General features: G+C 45.3%; 1 protein-coding gene across 14 annotated transcripts in view; it reads left to right on the plus strand.

The window, feature by feature from the left end:
• GULP1 (GULP PTB domain containing engulfment adaptor 1) overlaps positions 1–12,370 on the plus strand; it is a 372,795-nt gene that overhangs the window by 156,341 nt on the left and 204,084 nt on the right. The window contains exon 1 of one of the 14 annotated variants that reach the window (XM_089779794.1): positions 4,413–4,499. The exons of 12 other annotated variants lie outside the window; for them this stretch is intronic. The gene's annotated coding sequence lies outside the window, so the exon portion shown is untranslated. Of the gene's footprint in view, positions 1–4,412; positions 4,500–5,083; positions 5,211–12,370 lie in introns of those variants that run through there. One more of the 14 variants, XM_075933785.2, reaches the window with a different exon arrangement.

Here is a 12,370-nt window from a genome sequence, read left to right on the forward strand (position 1 = left end):
GAGCCGTGGCAGGGAGCTGAGGCACTGGCGGAGCCTGGCCCGGGGTGTTGTTCCACCGCGCATTCCAGCCTGCAGGAGGAGCAGACGGAGAGCTCTGTGGAGGCCACCCCGAGTTGGGAGCCCTGCACCCGGCTGCTCAGAGCCTGCGCCTGGCCCCGGGGTGCTGAGAGCTCTGCGCAGGCAGCCCCGAGGCATGGCCTGGCTGGGAGGTTTGTGGCTGCAGATACTTAGCCAGCCACGCGTGCCCTAGGGATCTGCCTCCCGGGGAGTGGCGAAGGGGGCACCTGCCCCGCTTCTGGGCTGGCGGGTCCCCGGAGTGCGGGGCCAGGGTGGCTGAAGCTGGAGTGTCGGGGGGAGGTTGCCCTAGGGCACGGCAGCCGGGGCTCCCAGCTCGGGGCAGCCCCCGCAGGGCTCCCCGTCTGCTCCTCCTCAGGCCAGAATGCCGCCCCTGGCAATGTGCCACCCCAAGAACATGCTTCCTTCACTGGTGTATAGAGCCGGCCCTGTGTATGAAGGCTTCCTCTCCCTACCCACCCACCCAGGACTGCTCCATCCTCAAACCCTCCACTCCTCAGACTTCCTTTAGGGTGGGCATGGGGGGACTGAAGCTTCTTTCTTAGATTCATATGGGGGCGTTGCTGGCTGTTTCCCTTTATCAAGGAGTGAGGGGGGGGGAAGTGCACAATTTGCTGCAATCCTTACTCTGGCTAGGGAGCGAGGGGGCAGATAAATGCGCTAGTGTATCCTTATGCAAAACAGAAAAATAACATGGCTTTTGTAAGGAAGGCCTACAGTGATACTGCAGATCCTTGGATGAAAGAAGCAATAAATGTTTTGTGGTGTTGTGGAATAGCAGCAGCATTTCCATTTTCTGTAACATTGCCACTAGCTTCTTTATACCTTGTGTTGGCTCCCCTGCCTCCATCATTTTGGCTTTGTAAACTGGTTTGGGTGAAGTTTGTGGTATTTACTGCAAAGGCAAATGAGAACCTGATTTGATTTTTTTTTCAAATATTGTTAATATTTTTTATTGTTAGTATTGAGGTAGAAGCTAGCGTCCCCAAACATGGACCAGGAGTCCATTGTTCTGTGTGTGTCAGCCGACGGTCAGGGCAGTGTGTGTGTGTATGTTTCCGAGAAAAGGTTTAACGTCCGTGTCTTTACTGCTAGGACCGGGGTCCCATCGCAGAGGGTGGCCAGCAGGCCAACAGACGCCCCGTTATATAGGAAGAGCTTATTACATCTTAGATTTCAGCTGCTAGAATTTCATAATTCCTTCGCAGCGGGCAGCCTTGAGGAAAGACTGAAAGATGCCCCAGTGGGTCCTGTCACCTGGGAGTGACACAGATCCAAACGCCCAAGCTCTTCCTATAACTGTCCCTTTAGACCGGCTGAAGTTCTTTTAAATTGTGCTTGGTTCTGTTACAGCAACTGAAGGAGGCAGGTTAAAGCTTAAACAGTTACAGGTTTATTGAGGAAGCTTATAAATCATATGGTTGCAATGGTTATTGTTCTATTTCTTAACTATTAGCAAAATATAGGTCTTAAAAATGGTTACAAAGAAGATAAAGATAGAAAAATAGAAATAATGGTACCAAGTAACAGCTTACTCTTTCTATGTGTACACTTAAGACAGAGGACCACATCCAGGTACCATTTTTACCCCCTTCTGTGCCTCTCGACTCCAGCATGTCAGGCCAGGGCCGGTCCCTCAATTCCTAGGAAAGACGAAAATACGAGGTGGGCGTCCCCATAGAACCTCGGGAGGTCAAACACCTAACCCGACCAGCAGGTAGAGGGTAGAATGACACTCCAAGTGAGTGTGTGCTGGGCCCATCTTTTATAATCATGGGGTCACGTATTTCTCTTTCTTATCTGTAATGCCAATTGATGCTGGTCTGTCTGCTGTGAGACCAGTTCTTACAAGGAAGTTGTGAACTTAATTTACACTTGTAAGAGAGATTTGAGGTGATTAAATTTTGAAGTACTGGACATTGTTTTCTCAGTGGGAAATTCCTCTTCCTGGGACTGTGTGTTCGAATCAACATAGGTGCCAGCCGCAGCCTCGAGGCCAGCTTATTGACTTAGCTGCTCTCTATCCACATATCTGTGTTTCAGCTTCTCAGGATCAGATGAGCCAGCATAGACTATGCTGATATTATTGCTCCTTCTCTGCCCTGTGCTTCAGAGAGGCAAATAAGATGGATGATATGGGGTTATAGTCTGTCTGGCCACAGTGTGCTGTAAAAACAACAAAAATAAACTCCCTGTCCCAGGGAGATTGTCTCCTACTTGCTCAAAATCAACATATTGTTAACTTTTCAAACTTTTACTAACAGCTAAAACTTTGCTGTATTTAAAGACACTATAGGTTACAGTTCCTTCTAGGATGGACCGCCACCTTGTCGTGTTTGGAGGGCTTGCGTGTCTCAATGACCCCTAGAACTATGCTGGCTGGAGCTTTGTGCTCCTGTTAGGGTTTCCCATGCCAGACAGGTCAAAGGGTAGAGACCAGACGAAGTGTGGTCCCTGGTCCTCCAGGTTGGGGGTTTGGCACAGGGCTAACCACCCTGTCCTAGGAAACATTTGGGGTTACGGAAACAGCAACAAAGAAAACTTTCACGAACAGGTGTGGATTAGGATTTTGGAATGTTCGTACGATGTACCAGATAAGCAAGCTGGCGCAAGTAACAGCAGAGATGCATCGTTACAGCCTGCATATTTGGGCATTAGTGAGAGCAGATGGACTGGATCTGGCAGAATGACAACATTAACCGGGGAGACAGTTACGAAAATTGCACTCCACTGGAAACCAGTTGGGAAGAGAAAGAGAGGAAGACCAAAAACAACCTGGCGCCGAACGGTAGAACAAGAATTAAAAGACCATCATCACACTTGGGGAACAATAGGCGCTTTGGCCTGTGACCGACAGAAGTGGAAGGACTTTGTTGCTGCCCTATGCGCCATTGGCGTAACGGGCAGTAAGTAAGTAAGTATAGGTTACAGTGGAAGCACTTCATTTACCTCCCACTTGGAAAATTTCACATAGGGTTTGTCTGTATGGTCAGGGAATGCAGACCATATGGGCTGTTTTTTCCAGAATGTACGCATAAGTTGAGCATGAATTGGTTCACACAGACCCTGCTGGTGTGTTTTCCAGTAGTATTGTTTCAAGCATAACTATGTCAAAGTGCACCAGTTGGGTCTATAACATGTACTGGATAAATTAATGTCCATACACTAGTGCACTTTAGAAATCAGATCTCAGTACAGCACATTAGACAATTGGAAGATTTTTTTTATGTTCAACCCCTGTATTAATGGAGTGTGTGTTTTTGTTTTTGTTTTTGTAAAATATTTTAGGTTTTTGTAAAACGACTCCTCCTCTTCCATTCTTTATGAGAATAGCTGCTTAGCCTGGGGTGAATGTAAGAGGTGGAGTAGCAGAGAAGCAAAGAACCTGCCTCTCCACTTATATGGTTGTCTAAACTTTTTCTGCTTTGGTTGCATTTTACACCCACTTTGCATATCTGTAAATCACCTTGCAATGGAGAATCAAGTTTAGAGAGTTTAAGTGACTGTCGAGTTGATGTTTGTGGCAGAACTGTGGACAGAGCTCAGATCTCAGGCTATGCCCTATTTCTTATCCATTTTGAGACAGCAGGCATTGGTGGGGGATAGCTCAGATGTGACTGATGATGCTACTATGGTCAGTACTATGCAAATAATCCTACTGGTCAATTAAGCCAAACATCCCCAGGTTTTACAGAAATCTGCACCAAACCTTTAGTTTCAGTAAAATCAGAAGGAAAAAAGAGTGATACATCCACAGGGCAATCCTATAAACTGGGCATCTTGGTCTCACATTGGCCAGACTTTTGTCACGCTAGCTAATCTATATGTATACATAATTAAACTAAATAACAGAATGGCATTCTTTGGAAAAACAAGCCTGACATTTCTCCTTTTCTTCATTTCCCTGAAGAGATCTGCCCTCACGGTTTTATGTCTTACATGGGATGCAGTGAGGCATATTATTTTGAAAATTCAGTAACATAAAGTATTTGGTTCCTGAGTAAAATAGAAAGATAAGAGGTAATTATTAATTTTGGTGTCTTATGTGCAAGTCCAAAATAATTTGAGTTTAGGTAATTTTAAGAAAAATTAATAGGCTGCATGTTCAAAGTTCCAAACAAGTTAGCACAGAGTAATATGTTATTCAGTGGCTTCTGTTCATAATACATTAAATTTTACAATCCAGTTTGTAAAAATGGCTGTCGCCCAGTTGAGAGCCATTAATCTTGGCAACAATGTCTCCTCCCTCAGTTCCTGTGTGATTTATCAGGACAAGTAAGTAGTTTCGTATTTCCTTTTTTTTTAACCATTTAGGGAATGTCTACACATCAGGGCTAAAGTCGAATTAAAATATACAACTTCAGCTATGTCAGTTCCTTCGACTTCCCTTATTCCTCATAAAATAAGGGCTACTGTGATCCAGGGTAAGGCCTCCATGTTGACATTATTTTGAAATAAAGGCTTGTAGTGTAGACATGATCTTTGTTACATCAGAATAATAATGCTGCTGTGTAGACATAGCCTGAGATATCAGTAACTTGAGACTTTTAAAGTATATGCTTATCATTAATCTGTTAGGTTGTTTTGAAAATAATCCTTAGCAGCACTGCTTTCTTTATATATTGTTTTGATGTACGTTTTATCCATTTTTACAATGTACAAAAATAGTGGATGACTGAACACTTTACCTAAGAAATACAATACCCTGGGTGCTAACAAAAGTGCTGTTATTCCACAACATTTTTCAAAACTTTTAATCTTCATAAATGTTCAGTAACAGTCCTCTTTTGTCTGCATGCTGTCAACTATCCAGTATAGTATGCATGTTTATATCATCTCTAAAGAATGAACTTTGGCTGAGTCTTGTCACATACGGTTCCCATTAAAACAGAGGGAAATATGGCTCCAGATGTGTTGCTTGTCTTACCAAGGTTTGTATTTAATCTCCTTTAATACAGTACCTCTTTAGTATATCTCTATATTTTTGAAATGCGCATGTGTCTGTTCTTCTGTGAGTCTGTTTATCCAAGAACTCCTCCTAAACGGTTAGAGCTAGGACCCCCAAATTTGGTAACCAGCTTCCACATTTCCTAGCACTGCCAGCCCCCTGCCCTGAAGGACCCGGGCAATGCCAGGTAAGGCTTCTAGTATCATAATGACTATTTGCTGTTAAAAAAAAGACAATATTTTCAAAATAGCTAATTAATATCTTTTCATTTTCTTACATTAGTGCACCGAGCCCACGAAATGTTTCATGAATTAGATTAAAAGCCATTTGAAATCATTCTTGATCATGTAATTTTTTCAGCTCAACTGTTTCAATTCTTGACCATCTTGTTATCATCTATTTTCCATTTTATATCAATTCTTTTGTTTAAAAAAAAGAAGCTTCTTTCTGGGAAATGCCTATTGCATTAGACTTGAATAGAGTAGTAGATTATTTTGGTCTTAGGACTCCTAGTCTCTCCTGAACTACCATGAAATATGCATACGTAATTGAATATATCTAGTGGTATCTGGCTCTGTGTGATTTTTTGACTGCTTACTGAACTTACAATGACTCAGGAAAACAGCATTTAAAATTAAGAATGTTCTGTAAGTTATTTAACTAACAATTTTGATAGACTTTATCCTGATTTGCCCGCTGAACATAACAATTATTATTGTCCCCTGTTGGTATAATATCCCCTATGTGTAAATTAACTTGTTTGTTTTATGTTTGACAGAAGAAGAAGGAGGACTGAGTAGACTTAAAGGTTCTAAGATTTTACATGGTTTTGTTTGAGTGCAGTTGTGTAACCCCCCAAAAATCTACATTTGTATGTTAAAATTTCATGATAAAAAGATTGCATTATAGTGCTTGTATGAGGTAAATTAAAAATATTATTTCTTTGGTTAGTCATTTTACAGTGTATATTGTGATGAAAAGTAATAATATACAGTGAGCATTATATACTTTGTTTTCTGCATTGTACAGATGGAACCTCTCTAGGGGTATGTCTACACTACAAAGTTAGTTCGAACTAACGGACGTTAGTTCGAACTAACTTTCCTAGGCGCTACACTAGCGCTCCGTTAGTTCGAACTTAATTCGAACTAACGGAGCGCTTAGTTCGAACTAGGTAAACCTCATTTTACGAGGATTAAGCCTAGTTCGAACTAGCTAGTTCGAACTAAGGGCTGTGTAGCCCTTTAGTTCGAAATAGTGGGAGGCTAGCCCTTCCCAGGTTCCCCCTGGTGGCCTCTCTGGGCACAACCAGGAAAACTCTTCTCCTCTTCCCCAGCCCCGGGCCCTTAAAGGGGTAGACTCTGGCCAGACGGCACTAGAGTCAGCCAGCCCTGCCAGGAGTCTCTGCCCCGAACCAGTGGCTGCAGGATGAGCCAGGCAGCCAGTGCCAGTGAGACGTCCCCTGCCCAGTCCCCCAGCACCCAGGGGCCAGCCAGGGGCCGTAGACGGCGCGCGGCCTCCTGGTCTAGTGCGGAGGTCATGGACCTCATTGAGGTTTGGAGGCAGGCCCCCAACGTCCATGATCTCCGCACTAGGAGGAGGAATGCGGCCGTCTATGGGCGCATAGCAGCCACCATGGCCAGCAGGGGACACAGGCGCACCCAGGAGCAGGTGCGCATTAAAGTTAAACAGCTGTGGCAGGCGTACGCCAGGGCCACAAGGGGCGGCGCCGCTGCAGGGGCTGCCACCTGCCCCTACTTCACTGCCCTCCACCAACTATTGGGGGGCAGGGCGGTCCGTGCCAGCCCGGGGGACATCGAGCCGGGACCAGAGGGCCCTGACCTGGGCGCACCAGAAGGGTCACCGCCAGCAGTGTCGTCCAGGGAGACCGTACCGGGTAAGTAGTTTGAATTAAGTAGTTCGGGGGGCGGGGGAGAGGTGGGAGGGAGACCAGGGACCGCGCGCGTGGGCCATGCCTTCCACGGATCACGCAGACACCTGTGCATGTGCAAGCACGTGCCATGCCACCCTTGGGTAGGTGGCTCCAGCTGCGTGACACCCAGGGGCCATTGCCCAATAGGCACATGCTTGTGCAAAGAGACGTGACATGCTCCCGACCCCGGGGCAGGACCCAGCAGGATGATTTCCCTTCACATGTCCCCTCTACACAGAGGCAGGGGACATCTCCCCTTCCCCCCCACCGCCCCAGCCACACTATACATGGCACAGGAACATGTGTGCGGTCTTGGGGCAGCTCCCAGTCCCGGGGAGAGCCAGACATCCTGACCATGGCCTCTGTACAAGCACAGCGGCTGTGACGGTGCAGGACATGGTCACCCTCACGTTGCGGAGTTGGGGAGGGGGCTGGGCATCATCCTCTGCGTCCCCAGGGAGAACTGACCACTTCTCTTCTGTCTCTACAGCTGCACCAGCTGCTCGTGCAGGGCGCACCACCCCGCCCGGGACATGCTCCCGCACCCGCGGCCTGCTCCAGACCGCCAGCACGGAGCAGGAGTACAGGGACCAGCACCTTGGGGCCCTGTGAGCCGTGCACCGCACACTACAGGCGTGGGTGAGGGAAGACCTGCAGGTCCGCCACGAGCTGCTGGCTGAGCTCCGAGGGCTGAGCACCAACCTGCAGCTCCTGCTGCAGAGCATGGTGCCCCGTGCTGGTCCTGCACCTGCTGCCCCCCCAACTGCTGTCCCTCCTCCCACTCCTGCTCCCCCTCCCACCTCTCCCTCCTCAACCCCCACAACCTCTTCCTCAATGTCCACACCCCCCACCTCAACCTCCGCACCCTCCACCCCATCCCCCCGGGGACGCCGAGGCCCCCTCCCTCGCCGTGCTGGGAGGCGGTTGGCCCGGCGAGACCCCCACCCCTGATCCTTCAGTTTCCCCACCCCCTCCTTTCCCTTGCTTCCCCCTTTCAGCTCCCTCCTCCCAGTTTTCCCCCTCCCCTCTCCCACCCTCTCTCTTCCCCTCTCCCACCTCCTTTTCCCAGTTTCCCCGAGTTTTGTTAAATAAACAGAGTTTCTATTTTTGAACACACGTGTCCTTTATTTTGTACATCAAGAAGAGGGGCTAGGGAAGGGTAAGTGGAAGGAGGTGAGGGAGGACTGGGGCACGAGCCCCCGATGGGGAGGACTGGGCTGGCTCTGTGGGCTTCTGGGGGTGGAAGCTCTCCTGCAGCCCCCCAATTGCCCCCTCTCCCCAGATGGCAGCCTGCGGCACGTGCATCCGGTCTGATGGCCGAGTGCTGTGATGTGCCCAGTGTGGGTAGTCCGGGCACTCCAAGCCAGGACTGCTTTGCAAGCGGGGCACCCCTGAGAACTGTCTGTCCGGGGTGGGGGTCGGGTCCCTTTAAGCGCAGCCCTGGGCTAGCTTGCGACAGCATCTCCATGCTCTAAGTCCTCCTCTGATGCCCTGCCGGCACTGCTTCCGGCCATCCTTAAGCCCAGTTCAGGGTCCACTCTGTGTGGACATGCTAGTTCGAATTAACAAAACGCTAATTCGAACTAGTTTTTTTAGTCTAGATCCGTTAGTTCGAATTAGCTTAGTTCGAATTAACTAATTTGAACTAAGTTAGTTCGAATTAACGTTGTAGTGTAGACGTACCCTAGTTTACTACCCTTGGGACCTGACTGGTGCTGAACCAGAGAATTTGCCAAACCACAAGAGATCAATATTGTGTAGTAGCATTACCAACATTCCACTGGTTACTGGGCTCTTAGAAGACATTTATGAGTAAATTAGAGTGAAATAACAGCATAGAACACTGAGAACCAGGACTGGTGGCTGTAAACAAATTGTATGGGACCCATGAGAAGAGGACATCTAGCTAACTAAAGATCATGGATGTTGCCAGGCCAAAGAGTGCTGGACTAGAGAAGTTCAACCTGTAATAGAATAAATATATTTGAAAATGTAGAAAAACCTCCAAAATAGTAATATATATCAATTGGTATTGTATTGTCTAACAGAGTGATTAATCACAATTAATTTATAATTGCCATTAATATTTTTAAAACAATAAATGGTCTGGTAGCACTTTCTAGACTAACAAAACATGTAGATGGTATCATGAGCACCGGTCATGTGAAGAAGTGGGCTGTGCCCACGAAAGCTCATTGGAACCATTTACATGTTTTGTTAGTCTAGAAAGTGCTACCAGACCATTTGTTGTTTTTTAAGTTTATCCTGTACACACTAACTCGGCTACCCGCTGAAGCTATTAATATTTTAGTTAATTGCACAAGTTAATTGCAATTAATGCATAGCCCTAGAAAACACCTGTCTGGGCTGAAGTGTATTACATTGCTCAATTGTGTGTTTGTGTTTTGTAAGAAAGAAAGAAGTTCTCAGCAATTTGGTTCCTAAATTAAAATATATGTTGAACCTCACTAGTGCGGCACCTTTGGAACCTGACTGGTGCCAAACCACACAATTTGCTGAACCACAGGAGATCAATATTGTCTATTGCTATTGTTTAGCAGCATTAATAACACATCCACTGTTTACAGGGCTTTGAGAGAGAAGATATTTAGGGGTAAATTAGAGATGTATACAGCACAGAACACTGAGAGCCAGGACTTGTGGCTATAAACAAACTTTATGGGACCACAGGAAATGGTTACACCAAAGATAAGTGGACATCTGGCTAACTGAAATCATGCTGGACCATGTATGTTCCCAGACCAGAGAGTGCTGCACTAGTGAGGTTCATCCTGTACAATCAATCCATATATTAGCATTACTATGAAAGTTTTAGATAACATAATATTTAGGAAATGGAGAATGAAACCATTTTAGTTGGTTAATGTAGTCATTTCATACTTTTTTACTTTACTTATACTTTAGAAAATAAAAAAAAAGTTATTTTAGGCCTGTTAGGAATGTTTTCTCTTAGCAACTAAAACTCAGGGGCTGTCTCTAGACTGTACCCCTTTTCCGGAAAAGGGATGCAGATTAGCCGCAGCGCAATTGCAAATGAAGCGGGGATTTAAATCTTCCCCGCTTCATTTGCATAAACATGGCTGACGCTTTTTTCCGGCTCGGGGCTTTGCCGGAGAAAAGCGCCAGTCTAGACGGGGATCTTTCGGAAAATAAAGCCTTTTCCGAAAGATCCCTTATTCCTGATTTTAAGAGGTATTTTGCAATTGCGCTGTGGCTAATCTGCATCCCTTTTTCGGAAAAGGGGTGCAGTCTAGACACAGCCAGGGAGTGCTATATATTAATTTATTTAGAGGGTTTTTTTGTAATATAAATAAAATCTGGCTTGTGAATTTATATATAATTATTTTAGAAATTATCTCCTAGCCTGGCACCTTGAAAGTAAAATTCAGTCTCTGAGGGTATGTCTAGACTGCATGGCTCCGTTGACGGAGCCATGTAGATGAGGTTTCTAGACACAGGGAAATGAAGAGGCGATTTAAATAATAGCCACCTCATTTACATCAAAATGGCTGCCGTGCTGTGCCAATCAGCTGTTTAGTGGCACAGCGCAGTAGTCTGGATGCTCCGCGGTCGACAAGGGAAGCCCTTGTCAACCGCCCCGTTATGCCTTGTGGAATGAGGTTTACTGGGGCAGTCGACAAGAGCTTCCCTTGTCTACTGCGGAGCATCCAGACTACTGCGCTGTGCCACCAAACAGCTGATTGGCACAGCGCGGCAGCCATTTTAATGTAAATGAAGCAGTGATTATTTAAATCGCCGTTTCATTTCCTTTTTTCGAGTACACTAATCTACATGGCTCCATGTAGTTTAGATGTACCCTGAGTGAATTCAGAAGTCTACAGACCTATATATTAGATCTTGAGTTTTCATATATCGTGGGCTGGCTCTTAAAGAAAAAATTAAGTATTTCATAATGTTTTGAGGATTTGCTTGCTATTTTCTCCTGAAGAGTCCTAAATCTGTTAATACTATTTCACAAACTGATTTTTGAACTTGATTTCTTCATAATAACATTTTGCCAAGTTCTATAGCACACACACTTTTTTTATTCTGAGTTTTATGATGTTACCTATTTTAAATACAGAACATTTGGTGAGTTGTATGAAAAGAGTTATCTAAGGGTGTCACATAGTCTTCATGAAGGAGTACAGTGTATGCTGCTGAAGCTTTAGTCCTCACACAAGAAGAGGCAAGATTTTTCAAAAGAAGATCCAGAGAAAATTTTCAAATGCCCCAAACCTGCTGCTGACGCCATATTTTTCAAAGATGCTTAGGTGCTTTTGAAAATCCAGGCCACTTATGGCCTTGTTGTGCATATTATGATAATCCAATGTGCTTACCTCTTGAAAACTACCATGAAATCATCAAGCATCTGGTCTAGACACCATTGAAATTAATAGGAGTCAGTCCATTGACCTCTATGGCTACGTCTACACTGGCCCCTTTTCTGAAAGGGGCATGCTAATTTTCCAGGTCGTAATAGGGAAATCCGCGGGGGATTTAAATAACCCCCACGGCATTTAAATAAAAATGTCCGCCGCTTTTTTCCGGCTCGTAGAAAAGCCGGAAAAGAGCTTCTACACTGGCCCCAATCCTCCGGAAAAAAGCCCTTTTCCGGAGGATCTCTTTGAAGTAGGAATAAGAGATCCTCCGGAAAAGGGCTTTTTTCCGGAGGATCAGGGCCAGTGTAGAGGCTCTTTTCCAGCTTTTCTATGAGCCGGAAAAAAGCAGCGGACATTTTTATTTAAATGCCACGGGGGATATTTAAATCCCCCGCGGATTTCCCTATTACGACCTGGAAAATTAGCATGCCCCTTTCGGAAAAGGGGCCAGTGTAGACGTAGCCTATATGTATTACATCAGGCCCTTCACGTAAACAGAAAACTTTCCCTAGCAATGACCTTTACAAAATCTTGGATGTGACAAATTCCAACCTACTAATGAGCAAAATTGAGAAGAAGATGGAAATGCCAGATGATGCCATTATGAGATGACATAACAGGCGGTTAACTGCATTTTAAGAAATTGTATCCAAAATTATAGCATTATTTTATATGGATATAAAATTTGAAAGGAAAGCAGAGAAGGCACATTAAAGACACAAAATCCATGAGCAATGGTGAGCTGAAGCAACAAATGACAGATTTTGTAGATAATATGGTTGAGCTATCATTTACTCTTAAACGCTAGCATGCTTTGATATAGGAATAAAACTATAGAGAACTCCTTCAAGTTGTCCTGCCTATACATTAAACCATACTAACTTTCAAATTTCTATTATGTGCATGTGTCAGGCTTCAGTCATTCTCATGATTTCAATGAGTAGTTGCTCCAGAATGGAACACATACTAGTTTCTGAAAATAAAATCCCTAATAACCTCAACAAAATGCAA

This window comes from Pelodiscus sinensis, chromosome 7 (assembly GCF_052426305.1).
Source record: "Pelodiscus sinensis isolate ZL-2025 chromosome 7, ASM5242630v1, whole genome shotgun sequence".
NCBI lineage: Eukaryota > Metazoa > Chordata > Testudines > Trionychidae > Pelodiscus > Pelodiscus sinensis.